Below are 15,000 nucleotides of genomic sequence, written 5' to 3'. Positions count from 1 at the left end.
ACCATGCCGTTGGCCTGGAGAAGGGAGCCCCCGGACGCCCGGGGGAAGACTGCCCGGTACCCGTGGAGCCCTTCCCGGGTACTTTGCAACGCTGTTGGCCTCCTGGAGATGGGGGCCCCGAACGCCCGGGGGGCGGGCTGCCCGGGACCCGTGGAGCCCGTCCTGGGCACTCTGACCTGCTGTTGGCCCGGGGGAGGACTGCCCGGGACCCGTGGAGCCCGTCCTGGGCACTCTGACAAGCTGTTGGCCCGGGGAAGGGAGCCCCAGACGACCGGGACCTGTGGAGCCCGTCCTGGGCACTCCTGTATGCCGTTGGCCCGGGGAAGGGAGCCCCGGACGTCCGGGACCCGTGGAGCCCGTCCTGGGCACTCTGAAATGCTTTGGCCCGGGGAAGGGAGCCCCGGACACCCGGGGGAGGACTGCCCGGGACCCGTGGAACTCGTCCTGGGCACTCTGACATGCCTCTGGCCCGGGGAAGGGTGCCCCGGATGCCCGGGGCCCGTGGAGCCCGTCCTGGGCACTCTGACAAGCCGTTGGCCCGGGGAAGGGAGCCCTGGACGCCCGGGACCCGTGGAGCCCGTCCTGGGCACTCTGAAATGCTTTGGCCCGGGGAAGGGAGCCCCGGACGCCCGGGGGAGGACTGCCCGGGACCCGTGGAACTGGTCCTGGGCACTCTGACATGCCGCTGGCCCGGGGAAGGGTGCCCCGGATGACCGGGGCCCGTGGAGCCCGTCCTGGGCACTCTGACATGCCGCTGGCCCGGGGAAGGGAACCCCAGATGCCCGGGGCCCGTGGAGCCCGTCCTGGGCACTCTGACAAGCCGTTGGCCCGGGGAAAGGGAGGCCCGGATGCCCGGGACCCGTGGAGCCCGTCCTGGGCACTCTGACATGCCGTCAGCCCGGATGGAGCCCCGGACGCCCGGGGGACGAATGCCCGGGACGCATGGAGCCCGTCCCGGGCACTCTGCCATGCCGTCAGCCCGGATGGAGCCCCGGGTGCCCGGGGGACGAAGGCCCGGGACGCAAGGAGCCCGTCCCGGGCACTCTGCCATGCCGTCGGCCTGGAGCGCCCCGACACCCAGGGGAGGACCACCGTGGAAACCATGGAGCCCGACCCGGGCACTCTGCCATGCCGTCAGCCTGGATGGAGCCCCAGACGCCCGGGGGGGACGAAGGCCCGGGACGCATGGAGCCTGTCCCGGGCACTCTGCCATGCCGTCGGCCTGGATGGAGCACCGGACGCCCGGGGGACGACTGCCCAAGAGCCATGGAGCCCGTCCTGGGCAATTTGACATGTAGTTGGCCTGGAGGAAGGAAGCCCCGGGTGGCCTAGGGAGGTGTTGCCCAGGCATAGCCCATCTGGTCCCCATGGCAGAGAACCACCAACCCTGGAGGGGTGTCCGGGTATACCCTGCCCCATAGTAATCCGGAGGCAAATTACCCCCCTTTCTTGCAATCTGTGCACGCGAGGTGACAGAGGGGACCCAAGGCGTGAAAGAACCCGACCTCATGGAGCCCTCGCTGGGATCCGGGAGGCGAATGGCACCTCATTAAGACTTCCAGGGAAGTTCGGCCATCTGGTCCCCCCCCATAGGAAAGCGTTGCGGGCAACCAGATGCCCGAGGGGGATCCGGGCGACCAGATGGCCGAGGGAATATGGGCGATCAGATGGCCGGGCATGGAGGTGAAGCCGCCTGGACTCTTCCCCACCCCGTCCCCGTCCCAGGACGAATGCCCGGGACGCATGGAGCCCGTCCTGGCCACTTGACGTCCCGTCCTGGGCATTGAACAATGCCGTTGGCCTGGAGAAGGGAGCCCCCGGACGCCCGGGGGAGGACTGCCCGGTACCCGTGGAGCCCTTCCCGAGTACTTTGCAACGCCGTTGGCCTCCTGGAGATGGGTGCCCCAGATGCCCGGGGGCGGGCTGCCCAGGACCCATGGAGCCCGTCCTGGGCACTTTTACATGCCGTCGGCCTGGAGGTGGGTGCCCTGGACGCCCGGGGGAGGCCTGCCCGGGACCCGTGGAGCCCTTCCCGGGTACTTTGCCAATGCCGTTGGCCTCATGGAGATGGTTGCCCCGGACGCCCGGGGGAGGCCTGCGCGGGACCCATGGAGCCCGTCCTGGGCATTGAGCCATGCCGTTGGCCTGGAGATGGGAGCCCCGGACGCCCGGGGGAGGACTGCCCGGTACCCGTGGATCCCGTCCTGGGCTCTTTGACATGCCGTCGGCCTGGAGGTGGGAGCCCCGGACGCCCGGGAGCGGGCTGCCCGGGACCCATTGAGCCCGTCCTGGACACTTTGACATGCCGTCGGCCTGGAGGAGGGTGCCCGGGACGCCCGTGGGAAGCCTGGTCGGGACCCGTGGAGCCCTTCCCGGGTACTTTGCCAATGCCGTTGGCCTCATGGAGATGGGTGCCCCGGACGCCCGGGGGGAGGACTGCCCGGTACCCGTGGAGCCCTTTCCGGGTACTTTGCAACGCCGTTGGCCTCCTGGAGATGTGTGCCCCGAACGCCCGGGGGGGAGGGCTGCCCGGGGCCCGTGGAGCCCGCCCTGGGCACTTTGACATGCCGTCGTCCTGGAGGTGGGAGCCCCGGACGCCCGGGGGAGGGCTGCCCGGGACCCATGGAGCCCTTCCCGGTTACTCTGCCATCCCGTTGGCCTCCTGGAGATAGGTGCCCCGGACGCCCGGGGGAGGTCTGTCCGGGGCCCATGGAGCCCGTCCTGGGCAGTGTGACATGCCGTCGGCCTGGAGGTGGGAGCCCTGGACGCCCGGGGGAAGGCTGCCCGGGACCCGTGGAGCCCTTCCCGGGTACTTTGCCATCCCGTTGGCCTCCTGGAGATGGGTGCCCCGGACGCCCGGGGGAGGTCTGTCCGGGGCCCATGGAGCCCGTCCTGGGCAGTGTGACATGCCGTCGGCCTGGAGGTGGGAGCCCCGGACGCCCAGGGGAGGTCTGTCCGGGACACGTGGAGCCCGTCCTGGGCATTGAGCCATGCCGTTGGCCCGGAGAATGGAGCCCCCAGACGCCAGGGGGAGGTGTTGCCCAGGCATATCTCATCTGGTCCCCCGGGCAGAGAACCACCAGCCCTGGAGAGGTGTCTGGGCGTACCCTGTCCCTAGTAATCCGGAGGGAAATTACCCCCCTTTCTTGCAATCCGTGCACGCGAGGTGACAGAGGGGACCCAAGGCGTAAAAGAACCCGACCTCATGGAGCCCTAGCTGGGATCCGGGAGCCGAATGGCACCTCATCGGGACTTCCAGGGAAGCCCGGCCATCTGGTCGCCCCATTGGAAAGCATCGCGGGCGACCAGAGGGCCGGGATCGAAAGGACTCCCAGCTCCCCATCCATCCCAAGCCTTCGCGGTAGGGTTCCTGACTGCCTGCCCACGCAAGGCAGGGCTCTTGGACCCCGGCTGGGCCTCAGGCGCAGGTTGGACCACCGGAGCTCTAGGGCCCGGACGACCTGGGGGAGGAATGCCCGGGACCCGTGGAGCCCGTCCTGGGTACTTTGACATGCCGTCGGCCTGGAGGTGGGTGCCCCGGACGCCCGGGGGAAGCTGCCCGGGACCCATGGAGCCCGTCCTGGGTACTTTGCCAATGCCGTTGGCCTCCTGGAGATGGGTGTCCCGGATGCCCGGGGGAGGACTGCCCGGACTCATGGAGCCCGTCCTGGACACTTTGACATGCCGTCGGCCTGGCGGTGGGAGCCCCGGACGCCCGGGGGAGGGCTGCCCGGGACCCATGGAGCCCGACCCGGGCACTCTGTCATGCCGTCAGCCTGGATGGAGCCCCGGACGCCCGGGGGACGAATGCCAGGGACGCATGGAGCCCGTCCTGGGCACTTTTCCGTGCCTTCGGCCTGGAGCCCCCCCCAGACACCCAGGGGAGGACCACCGTGAAAACCATGGAGCCCGACCTGGGCACTCTGCCATACCGTCAGCCTAGATGGAGCCCCGGACGCCCAGGGGACGAATGCCCTGGACGCATGGAGCCCGTCCTGGGCACTTTTCCATGCATTTGGCCTGGAGCCCCCAGACACCCAGGGGAGGACCACCGTGAAAACCATGGAGCCCGACCTGGGCACTCTTCCATACTGTCAGCCTAGATGGAGCCCCGGACGCCCGGGGGATGAATGCCCGGGACGCATGGAGCCTGTCCTGGGCACTTTTCCATGCCGTCAGCCTGGATGGAGCCCCGGACGCCCGGGGGACGACTGCCCAGGAGCCATGGAGCCCGTCCTGGGCAATTTGACATGCAGTTGGCCTGGAGGAAGGAAGCCCCGGGTGGCCTTGGGAGGTGTTGCCCAGGCATAGCCCATCTGGTCCCCATGGCAGAGAACCACCAGCCTCGGAGGGGTGTCCGGGCGTACCCTTCTCCCTAGTAATCCGGAGGAAAATTACCCCCTTTTCTTGTAATCTGTGCACGCGAGGTGACAGAGGGGACCCAAGGCGCGAATGTACCCGACCTCCTGGAGCCCTCCCTGGGATCCGGGCGGCGAATGGCACCTCATCGGGACTTCCAGGGAAGTTCGGCCATCTGGTCGCCCCATAGGAAAGCGTTGCGGGCGACCAGATGCCCGAGGGGATCCGGGCGACCAGATGGCTGAGGGAATCCGGGCGATCAGATGGCTGGACACGGAAGTGAAGCCGCCTGGACTCTCCCGACCCTGTCCCCCGTCCCCGTCCCGGGACGAATGCCCGGGACGCATGGAGCCCGTCCTGGGCACTTTTCCATGCCATTGGCCTGGAGCGCCCCGACACCCAGGGGAGGACCACCCTGAAAACCATGGAGCCCGACCCGGGCACTCTCCCATGCCGTCAGCCTGGATGGAGCCCCGGACGCCCGGGGGACGAATGCCCGGGACGCATGGAGGCCGACCTGGGCACTTTTCCATGCCATTGGCCTGGAGCGCCCCGACACCTAGGGGAGGACCACCCTGAAAACCATGGAGCCCGACCCGGACACTCTGCCATGCTGTCAGCCTGGATGGAGCCCCGGACGCCCGGGGGACGAAGGCCCGGGACGCATGGAGCCCGTCCCGGGCACTCTGCCATGCCGTCGGCCTGGATGGAGCCCCGGACGCCAGGGGGACGACTGCCCAAGAGTCATGGAGCCCGTCCTGGGCAATTTGACATGCAGTTGGCCTGGAGGAAGGAAGCCCCGGGTGGCCTAGGGAGGTGTTGCCCAGGCTTAGCCTATCTGGTCCCCATGGCAGAGAACCACCAGCCCTGGAGGGGTGTCCGGGCGTACCCTGCCCCTAGTAATCCGGAGGGAAATTCCCCCCCTTTCTTGCAATCTGTGCACGCGAGGTGACAGAGGGGACCCAAGGCGTGAAAGAACCCGACCTCATGGAGCCCTCGCTGGGATCCGGGAGGCGAATGGCACCTCATCGGGACTTCCAGGGAAGTTCGGCCATCTGGTCCCCCCCCCCATAGGAAAGCGTTGCGGGCGACCAGATGGCCGAGGAAATCTGGGCGATCAGATGGCCGGGCATGGAGGTGAAGCCGCCTGGACTCTTCCCCACCCCGTCCCCGTCCCGGGACGAATGCCCAGGACGCATAGAGCCCGTCCTGGGCACTTTTTCATGCCGTCGGCCTGGAGCGCCCCGACACCCTGGGGAGGACCACCCTAGAAACCATGGAGCCCGACCCGGGCACTCTGCCATGCCGTCGGCCTGGATGGAGCCCCGGATGCCCGGGGGACGAATGCCCGGGACGCATGGAGCCCGTCCTGGGCACTTTTCCATGCCGTCGGCCAGGAGCCCCCTGACACCCAGGGGAGGACCACCGTGAAAACCATTGGAGCCCGACCCGGGCACTCTGCCATACCGTCAGCCTGGATGTAGCCCCGGGCGCCAGGGGGACGAATGCCCGGGATGCATGGAGCCCGTCCCGGGCACTCTGCCATGCCGTCAGCCTGGATGGAGCCCCGGACGCCCGGGGGACGGAGGCCCGGGACGCATGGAGCCCGTCCTGGGCACGTTTCCATGCCGTCGGCCAGGAGCCCCCTGACACCCAGGGGAGGACCACCGTGAAAACCATTGGAGCCCGACCCGGGCACTCTGCCATGCCGTCGGCCTGGATGGAGCCCCGGATGCCCGGGGGACGAATGCCCGGGACGCATGGAGCCCGTCCTGGGCACTTTTCCATGCCGTCGGCCAGGAGCCCCCTGACACCCAGGGGAGGACCACCGTGAAAACCATTGGAGCCCGACCCGGGCACTCTGCCATACCGTCAGCCTGGATGTAGCCCCGGGCGCCAGGGGGACGAATGCCCGGGATGCATGGAGCCCGTCCCGGGCACTCTGCCATGCCGACAGCCTGGATGGAGCCCCGGACGCACGGGGGACGGAGGCCCGGGACGCATGGAGCCCGTCCTGGGCACGTTTCCATGCCATCGGCCGGGATGGAGCCCCGGGCGCCCGGGGGACGACTGCCCAAGAGCCATGGAGACCATCCCGGGCACTCTGCCATGCCGTCCCGACAAATTCGTACGGACTCCTAACCTTCCGACACGGATCGGAATCGAGCCCTTTCTGACCCAGCAGTTTCAGGCGCCCGGGGGACGAATGCCCGGGACGCATGGAGCCCGACCCGGGCACTCTGCCATGCCGCCGGCCTGGATGGAGCCCCGGACGCCCGGGGGACGAATGCCCGGGACGCATGGAGCCCGTCCCGGGCACTCTGCCATGCCGTCGGCCTGGATGGAGCCCGGACGCCTGGGGGACGACTGCCCAAGAGCCATGGAGCCCATCCCGGGCACTCTGCCATGCCGTCCCGACAAATTCGTACGGACTCCTAAGCTTCCGACACGGATCGGAATCGAGCCCTTTCTGACCCAGCAGATTTCAGGTTGATTTGCTATATACTTTACGTACGATTTTATGGGGGCCGATTCCGATCCGGTACGTAAAAGCACATCCGACCGACATGTCGGACAACCACGTACACCCAGGGGATAGGACTGCCCGGGTCACATGGACCCCGTCCTGGGCACTCTGATCTGCGGCCTGCGCCGGGGATCGAACCGTGATCACCAGATGGGGATATCCCAAAAATCTGGCATGGATACGGCCCGCCAGGACAGATTTGGGCACCCCTGTCTTAGGCCATGAGTGGCTATAGCAAGAAAAAAACTCACTGCACTTTTCCAAAAAGACAACCATATAAGCCCATGTGAGGGAAATGATCTGATTTTCTCCCTCAAGAAAAAAGAAGATTAAACACAGGTTTCTCAGAAGTGGGATTTGAACCCACGCCTCCAGAAGAGACTGCGACCTGAACGCAGCACCTTAGACCACTCGGCCATCCTGACTTGCATTTGCAGCACCTTCCACAAGCCAGACAGCCATGCAAGTGGGGTACCGAAAAGGCATGCCCTCAATTTATTTATCCCATTATAAGCATTTCCAACAGATCTTTGAACAATCCATACAGAGCAGTACCTATGAAGAACTCTTTAGACCTTTAATGAGTACAAAGAGAAAGTGCTATTCACCAGCCACTTGAACGGCCCAAAGCTGCTTTGAAATTGAGTCAATAGCCACATCTTGGCTGACTAAAGCAAATTCAACAAGGGATCTCAATGTCACAACATAGGGTGGAATTCGCAAATCTAAGCAGCCCCTGATCACTGCCCTGAGGAAATTGCTGTAAGTGTGCTGGAGTCCAGCTGTCTACCAGGTGCTTGGCATTCTTCCAAATTTGTATGGCCTGTCTGGCCAGGGAATACAAGAGAATGACTCTTCTAGATGAGCTCTTACATGGGTCATAAGCTCATTTGGTAAGGATTGCACTTTATCAGCAAGACTTTGTACAACAGAAATATATGAGAAACCCAAGCACTCTTGACTAGACGAGGACAGAATAACGTCCCAGGTGAAGACGAACAGAAGCAACTTCCATCAGATGTTATCCTGATGAAGAAGATTATATCTCCAAAAGTCATTTCAGAAGTGGGATTCGAACCCACGCCTCCAGAGGAGACTGCGGCCTAAACACAGCGCCTTAGACCACTCGGCCATCCTGACAGTGAAGAGTCCTAAGAAATGTATAAAAGTCACTCAGAAATGTCTGCGTCCATGCAAGCTTGAAATAATTTCAACCTTCAAACACAAGGTGCAACTTTTTGCACAGGACAATAAACACAGAAGATCACATATGAAAGCATTTCATTTCACAGGTGTACTGTTTTTATGCTTTTAGAATAACTTATACCTCTCACCAGCTATTTAGGGTTCTGTATCCTACTCACAAAATTACCTTGCCTGCGACCTTTCTCTCTATACACAAACAACTACTGCTCAGGAAGTAGGAAGGCAGAAGGTGGGGCAGTTTATGCAAATTTATGCTGTCAATGTGCCTTGCACATTCATGCAGAATTTCTAGATCCTTGCTGGAAACAAGAGAGCAGGCCTTGTTTCAGATCAACTATCCCTAGCACGGAACGTCTGAGCACATCCATTCTTTTTCTCTCTAGCCCCTGGCTTGGGACTCACCCTCACTGGCTGAGGAGTGAAGTTCTGCATACCAACGTTGCATAGAAGGTATGTTTGTGATTGGTTTGAGATGGGTGGGAGGTCAAGAGCAGGGAAAAGCAAGTCACTTTCACTTCTAGTCTCCTCTTCTATGCCTACCTGCTGTTCACTCACTCTGTCTTTGTTTCATTCTCTCCTTCCTCAACACCCCGTCTCACTCACTCGCTCTATCATTTGTGCTCTTTCCCCTTGCTCTTCATTTCATAGTGGGAACATCTCTTCAATGGATCATTAGAAAATGAGGTTACATAAAATTAAAAATCTACTTATTGGAAACCAAAAATATCACAAGACTGAATGTAAGCCATTTCTTCAATAAAAGGGATTTTTAGGCACCCCCCAAAAAACACATAAAACACCACTAGTGCTAGAAGAATATTATAGGAGCTTGAAGACAGAATTGGGCATATTCATCTGCAGTTGAAACTGAAGTTTGGTATTTATTCAGATATTATATGCACTGCCAATTTTTAGCTGAGATTCTGAAGGAACGCAGAGACAAAATGGACTGAAAGTTTTGTCAGAAGTGGGATTCGAACCCACGCCTCCAGGAGAGACTGCGGCCTTAACGCAGCGCCTTAGACCACTCGGCCATCCTGACCACATGTTGCTTGTCCATCTACATAGTGAGAAAGATAGTGTGAACAAAAAAAACACACATATTAGGCCATAAGTGGCTATAGCAAGAAAAAAACTCACTGCACTTTTCCAAAAAGACAACCATATAAGCCCATGTGAGGGAAATGATCTGATTTTCTCCCTCAAGAAAAAAGAAGATTAAACACAGGTTTGTCAGAAGTGGGATTTGAACCCACGCCTCCAGAAGAGACTGCGACCTGAACGCAGCGCCTTAGACCACTCGGACATCCTGACTTGCATTTGCAGCACCTTCCACAAGCCAGACAGCCATGCAAGTTTGGTACCGAAAAGGCATGCCCTCAATTTATTTATCCCATTATAAGCATTTCCAACAGATCTTTGAACAATCCATACAGAGCAGTACCTATGAAGAACTCTTTAGACCTTTAAAGCGTACAAAGAGAAAGTGCTATTCACCAGCCACTTGAACGGCCCAAAGCTGCTTTGAAATTGAGTCAACAGCCACATCTTGGCTGACTAAAGCAAATTCAACAAGGGAGCTCAATGTCACAACATAGGGTGGAATACGAAAATCTAAGCAGCCCCTGATCACAGCCCTGAGGACATTGCTGTAAGTGTGCTGGAGTACAGCTGTCTACCAGTTGCTTGGCATTCTTCCAAATTTGCATGGCCTGTCTGGCCAGGGAATACAAGAGCATGACTCTTCTAGATGAGCTCTTACATGGGTCCTAAGCTCATTTGGTAAGGATTGCACTTTATCAGCAAGACTTTGTACAACAGAAATATATGAGAAACCCAAGCTCTCTTGACTAGACGAGGACGGAATAACGTCCCAGGTGAAGAAGAACAGATGCAACTTCCATCAGATGTTATCCTGATGAAGAAGATTATATCTCCAAAAGTCATGTCAGAAGTTGGATTCGAACCCACGCCTCCAGAGGAGACTGCGGCCCAAACACAGCGCCTTAGACCACTCGGCCATCCTGACAGTGAAGAGTCCTAAGAAATGTATAAAAGTCACTCAGAAATTTCTGCGTCCATGCAAGCTTGAAATAATTTCAACCTTCAAACACAAAGTGCAACTTTTTGCACAGGACAATAAACACAGAAGATCACATATGAAAGCATTTAATTTCACAGGTGTACTGTTTTTATGCTTTTAGAATAACTTATACCTCTCACCAGCTATTTAGAGTTCTGTATCCTACTCACAAAATTACCTTGCCTGCGACCTTTCTCTCTATACACAAACAACTACTGCTCAGGAAGTAGGAAGGCAGAAGGTGGGGCAGTTTATGCAAATTTATGCTGTCAATGTGCCTTGCACATTCATGCAGAATTTCTAGATCCTTGCTGGAAACAAGAGAGCAGGCCTTGTTTCAGATCAACTGTCCCTAGCAAGGAACGTCTGAGCACATCCATTCTTTTTCTCTCTAGCCCCTGGCTTGGGACTCACCCTCACTGGCTGAGGAGTGAAGTTCTGCATACCAACGTTGCATAGAAGGTATGTTTGTGATTGGTTTGAGATGGGTGGGAGGTCAAGAGCAGGGAAAAGCAAGTCACTTTCACTTCTAGTCTCCTCTTCTATGCCTACCTGCCGTTCACTCACTCTGTCTTTGTTTCATTCTCTCCTTCCTCAACACCCCATCTCACTCACTTGCTCTATCATTTGTGCTCTTTCCCCTTGCTCTTCATTTCATAGTGGAAACATCTCTTGAATGGATCATTAGAAAATGAGGTTACATAAAATTAAAAATCTACTTATTGGAAACCAAAAATATCACAAGACTGAATGTAAGCCATTTCTTCAATAAAAGGGATTTTTTAGGCACCCCCCAAAAAACACATAAAACACCACTAGTGCTAGAAGAATATTATAAGAGCTTGAAGACAGAATTGGGCAAATTCATTTGCAGTTGAAACTGAAGTTTGGTATTTATTCAGATATTATATGCACTGCCAATTTTTAGCTGAGATTCTGAAGGAACGCAGAGACAAAATGGACTTAAAGTTTTGTCAGAAGTGGGATTCGAACCCACGCCTCAAGGAGAGACTGCGGCCTTAACGCAGCGCCTTAGACCACTCGGCCATCCTGACCACATGTTGCTTGTTCATCTACATAGTGAGAAAGATAGTGTGAACAAAAAAAACACACATCTTAGGCCATGAGTGGCTATAGCAAGAAAAAAACTCACTGCACTTTTCCAAAAAGACAACCATATAAGCCCATGTGAGGGAAATGATCTGATTTTCTCCCTCAAGAAAAAAGAAGATTAAACACAGGTTTGTCAGAAGTGGGATTTGAACCCACGCCTCCAGAAGAGACTGCGACCTGAACGCAGCGCCTTAGACCACTCAGCCATCCTGACTTGCAGTTGCAGCACCTTCCACAAGCCAGACAGCTATGCAAGTTTGGTACTGAAAAGGCATGCCCTCAATTTATTTATCCCATTACAAGCATTTCCAACAGATCTTTGAACAATCCATACAGAGCAGTACCTATGAAGAACTCTTTAGACCTTTAAAGCGTACAAAGAGAAAGTGCTATTCACCAGCCACTTGAACGGCCTAAAGCTGCTTTGAAATTGAGTCAACAGCCACATCTTGGCTGACTAAAGCAAATTCAACAAGGGATCTCAATGTCACAACATAGGGTGGAATTCGCAAATCTAAGCAGCCCCTGATCACTGCCCTGAGGAAATTGCTGTAAGTGTGCTGGAGTCCAGCTGTCTACCAGGTGCTTGGCATTCTTCCAAATTTGTATGGCCTGTCTGGCCAGGGAATACAAGAGAATGACTCTTCTAGATGAGCTCTTACATGGGTCATAAGCTCATTTGGTAAGGATTGCACTTTATCAGCAAGACTTTGTACAACAGAAATATATGAGAAACCCAAGCTCTCTTGACTAGACGAGGACAGAATAACGTCCCAGGTGAAGATGAACAGATGCAACTTCCATCAGATGTTATCCTGATGAAGAAGATTATATCTCCAAAAGTCATTTCAGAAGTGGGATTCGAACCCACGCCTTCAGAGGAGACTGCAGCCTAGACACAGCGCCTTAGACCACTCGGCCATCCTGACAGTGAAGAGTCCTAAGAAATGTATAAAAGTCACTCAGAAATTTCTGCGTCCATGCAAGCTTGAAATAATTTCAACCTTCAAACACAAGGTGCAACTTTTTGCACAGGACAATAAACACAGAAGATCACATATGAAAGCATTTCATTTCACAGGTGTACTGTTTTTATGCTTTTAGAATAACTTATACCTCTCACCAGCTATTTAGGGTTCTGTATCCTACTCACAAAATTATCTTGCCTGCGACCTCTCTCTTTATACACAAACAACTAGTGCTCAGGAAGTAGGAAGGCAGAAGGTGGGGCAGTTTATGCAAATTTATGCTGTCAATGTGCCTTGCAGATTCATGCAGAATTTCTAGTTCCTTGCTGGAAACAAGAGAGCAGGCCTTGTTTCAGATCAACTGTCCCTAGCAAGGAACGTCTGAGCACATCCATTCTTTTGCTCTCTAGCCCCTGGCTTGGGACTCACCCTCACTGGCTGAGGAGTGAAGTTCTGCATACCAACGTTGCATAGAAGGTATGTTTGTGATTGGTTTGAGATGGGTGGGAGGTCAAGAGCAGGGAAAGGCAAGTCACTTTCACTTCTAGTCTCCTCTTCTATGCCTACCTGCCGTTCACTCACTCTGTCTTTGTTTCATTCTCTCCTTCCTCAACACCCCATCTCACTCACTCGCTCTATCATTTGTGCTCTTTCCCCTTGCTCTTCATTTCATAGTGGGAACATCTCTTGAATGGATCATTAGAAAATGAGGTTACATAAAATTAAAAATCTACTTATTGGAAACCAAAAATATCACAAGACTGAATGTAAGCCATTTCTTCAATAAAAGGGATTTTTTAGGCACCCCCCAAAAAACACATAAAACACCACTAGTGCTAGAAGAATATTATAAGAGCTTGAAGACAGAATTAGGCAAATTCATTTGCAGTTGAAACTGAAGTTTGGTACTTATTCAGATATTATATGCACTGCCAATGTTTAGCTGAGATTCTGAAGGAACGCAGAGACAAAATGGACTTAAAGTTTTGTCAGAAGGGGGATTCGTACCCACGCCTCCAGGAGAGACTGCGGCCTTAACGCAGCGCCTTAGACCACTCGGCCATCCTGACCACATGTTGCTTGTCCATCTACATAGTGAGAAAGATAGTGTGAACAAAAAAAACACACATCTTAGGCCAGGGGTGCCCAAACCTGTCCTGGCGGGCCGTATCCATGCCAGATTTTTGGGATATCCCCATCTGGGGATCACGGTTCGATCCCCGGGACCGGCGGCAGATTAGCCCAGCACCAGGTGACTCTGGGAAATAGCTGGCGCCGCGGGTAGGGCGGCTGACTCCGGAATCTGGAGATTTTTTTATTTAAGGTTTTTGTAGAGCGCGTAGTAACCCTCGAGCATCCCAGAGATCAGGGTTCGATCCCCGGCACCGGCCGCAGATTAGCCCAGCACCACGTGACTCAGGGAAATAGCTGGCGCCGTGGCTAGGGAGGCTGACTCCGGAATCTGGAGATCACGGTTCGATCCCCGGCACCGGCGGCAGATTAGCCCAGCACCAGGTGACTCTGGGAAATAGCTGGCGCCGCGGCTAGGGCGGCTGACTCCGGAATCTGGAGATTTTTTTATTTAAGGTTTTTGTAGAGCGCGTAGTAACCCTCGAGCATCCCAGAGATCAGGGTTCGATCCCCGGCACCGGCCGCAGATTAGCCCAGCACCATGTGACTCTGGGCAATAGCTTGCTTAATCTTCCCGACGCCCCTAGCGCCTAGAGACCCTTACGGGTGATTGTGCGCCTTACAAATGTGGATTATTATTATTATTATTATTATTTGGGCCGATTCCGATCCGGTTCGTAAAAGCACATCTGCCCGAATCTGTCGGACAACCACGTACGCCCGGGAGAGGACTGCCCGGGACCCGTGGAGCCCGTCCTGGTAACTCTGACCTGCCATCGGCCTGGAGAAGGGAGCGCCCGACGCCCGGGGGGAGGACTGCCCGGGACCCGTGGAGCCCGTCCTGGGCACTCTGATCTGCCGTCGGCCCGGGGAATGGAGCCCCGGACGCCCGGGGAGAGGACTGCCCGGGACCCATGGAGCCCGTCCTGGGCACTCTGACCTGCCGACGGCCCGGGGAAGGGAGCCCCGGACGCCCGGGGGAGGACTGCCCGGGACCCGTGGAACTCGTCCTGGGCACTCTGACATGCCGCTGACCCGGGGAAGGGAACCCCGGACGCCCGGGAACCGTGGAGCCCGTCCTGGGCACTCTGACAAGCCGTCGGACCGGGGAAGGGAGCCCCGGACGCCCGGGACCCGTGGAGCCTGTCCTGGGAACTCCGGCATGCCGTTGGCCCGGGGAAGGGAGTCCCAGATACCCGGGACCTGTGGAGCCCGTCATGGGCACTCTGGCATGCCGTTGGCCTGGGGAAGGGAGCCCCGGACGCCCGGGACTCGTGGAGCCCGTCCTGGGCACTCTGGCATGCCGTTGGCCTGGGGAAGGGAGCCCCGGACGCCCGGGGCCCGTGGAGCCCATCCTGGGCACTTTGACATGCCGTTGGCCTGGGGAAGGGAGCCCCGGACGCCCGGGGGGGGGGGAGGACTGCCAGGGACCCGTGGAGCCCGTCCTGGGCACTTTGACCTGCCGTTGGCCTGGAGATGGAAGCCCCGGATGCCTGGGGGAGGACTGCCCTGGACCCATGGAGCCCGCCCCGGGTACTTTGCCATGCTGTTGGCCTCCTGGAGATGGGTGCCCCGGACGCCCGGGGGGGGGACTGCCCGGGACGTATGGAGCC

The 15,000-nt window shown here is 57.4% G+C and overlaps 6 non-coding genes across 6 annotated transcripts; all 6 read right to left on the bottom strand.

Annotated features, from left to right (window-relative positions):
• Positions 1 to 7,943: 7,943 nt before the first annotated feature.
• On the bottom strand, positions 7,944 to 8,026 carry TRNAL-UAG (transfer RNA leucine (anticodon UAG)). Its single transcript has one exon. It is a non-coding gene; the product is annotated as a tRNA-Leu (tRNA).
• A 1,025-nt stretch (positions 8,027 to 9,051) lies between these two features.
• Positions 9,052 to 9,134, bottom strand: TRNAL-AAG (transfer RNA leucine (anticodon AAG)). Its single transcript has one exon. It is a non-coding gene; the product is annotated as a tRNA-Leu (tRNA).
• A 189-nt stretch (positions 9,135 to 9,323) lies between these two features.
• TRNAL-CAG (transfer RNA leucine (anticodon CAG)) lies at positions 9,324 to 9,406 on the bottom strand. Its single transcript has one exon. It is a non-coding gene; the product is annotated as a tRNA-Leu (tRNA).
• A 632-nt stretch (positions 9,407 to 10,038) lies between these two features.
• TRNAP-UGG (transfer RNA proline (anticodon UGG)) lies at positions 10,039 to 10,121 on the bottom strand. The gene has a single exon. It is a non-coding gene; the product is annotated as a tRNA-Pro (tRNA).
• Positions 10,122 to 11,147: 1,026 nt separating this feature from the next.
• TRNAL-AAG (transfer RNA leucine (anticodon AAG)) lies at positions 11,148 to 11,230 on the bottom strand. Its single transcript has one exon. It is a non-coding gene; the product is annotated as a tRNA-Leu (tRNA).
• A 189-nt stretch (positions 11,231 to 11,419) lies between these two features.
• On the bottom strand, positions 11,420 to 11,502 carry TRNAL-CAG (transfer RNA leucine (anticodon CAG)). The gene has a single exon. It is a non-coding gene; the product is annotated as a tRNA-Leu (tRNA).
• Positions 11,503 to 15,000: the final 3,498 nt, after the last annotated feature.

Source organism: Lissotriton helveticus, chromosome 8 (assembly GCF_964261635.1).
Source record: "Lissotriton helveticus chromosome 8, aLisHel1.1, whole genome shotgun sequence".
Taxonomy (NCBI): Eukaryota; Metazoa; Chordata; class Amphibia; order Caudata; family Salamandridae; genus Lissotriton; species Lissotriton helveticus.
This window is presented reverse-complemented; position numbering and strand designations above follow the sequence as displayed.